Here is a 1,227-nt window from a genome sequence, read left to right as displayed (position 1 = left end):
GAGAGAGAGAGAGAGAGAGAGAGAGAGAGAGAGAACCTTTACCATAGCAAGAGTTATGCGCAAAGTCGCTTTGCTGAAACCTGTGCATGTGAGCTGTTGTCAACATAACTAAATGGGAGTAATTCTACTTGAACCCTAGGCAGCTTAAAACCACGATGCTAACATGTCCAACAAAAACAAGTAAAAACATTTTCGTTTTGATGGTGTGGTGTTCGAACAGTTTAACAAACTGAGGGGAAAAAACCAGCCTGCACAGTGCACGATCTTAACGTAGTGAATATATAAACAAAACAAAAACAAAAACAAAACAAAAAACGTTTGTTAATAGTGTTAGGGCACGAGACCATCACTAAATATTCGTAAATAAAATGTATAATACGAGGAATAACCGAAAAAATACTTTAAAGTGTTGGTATAATTATACGCAGGAGACTACCATAGCTCAAAGCACAGTATACCTACGGATTGCAGTGATCACCTTGAGATTTAGACTTAATATATATATAGGAAATAGTAAATCATTTGTAGGGATAAATGAAATAAATGGGTTAAAAGAAATATTTAAAACTCGTCAATAAATGGGTTAAAGGGGATATTTAAGTGTAATCGATAAAGAAATGAAGGCTTAAAAAGGAGCATACCCGCCGAAGCGAAGCGAAGGTGGGAAATGGCTAAACAATTGCGACCTATAATAAATTACTGCCGCGCAGCGGCGGGGCCCGGCTCGTGATGATCAAAGCTAGCTTACCGTTCGCGCCAGTCTCCAAATCACTTCTTTGTCTATTACAATGGTCTCCACCCCCATGATACCAAAACGCACGCACTCCACCATTCGTCAGATCACGTCGGAACGCATAGTGCTAGCGACACAATCAACAATTCATCCCCGAAACCCGGGCTGGATGATACTGCAGATTAACTTGATTGTCAACTAACACACTCCTACAACGCCCGTATGTACTTGTCTGTCGATATACCCACTTTGTGAATAGTGTAGGTAAACTTCTGTAGAAGACCACCTAAATAGCAATCCACCACAGCAAGCATCTCGCCGTATTGTCTGAACCTCTCTCTGTCTTCTGCCATCACCTTTCAGGTGCCGATAATAAATCACTCCATAAAGTGTAAATGTACACAGGCTCCCCAAGAACACCGAACTCTTGACGATTAGCTCGAACATAACTTAGCTTGTGGAGATAAAACCCTGTACTGATCGAAGCAAGATCA

The sequence above is a fragment of the Phytophthora parasitica genome, assembly GCF_000247585.1.
Source record: "Phytophthora parasitica INRA-310 unplaced genomic scaffold supercont2.103, whole genome shotgun sequence".
In the NCBI taxonomy this organism is placed as follows: domain Eukaryota; phylum Oomycota; class Peronosporomycetes; order Peronosporales; family Peronosporaceae; genus Phytophthora; species Phytophthora nicotianae.
Note: the sequence above shows the minus strand (reverse complement) of the source record.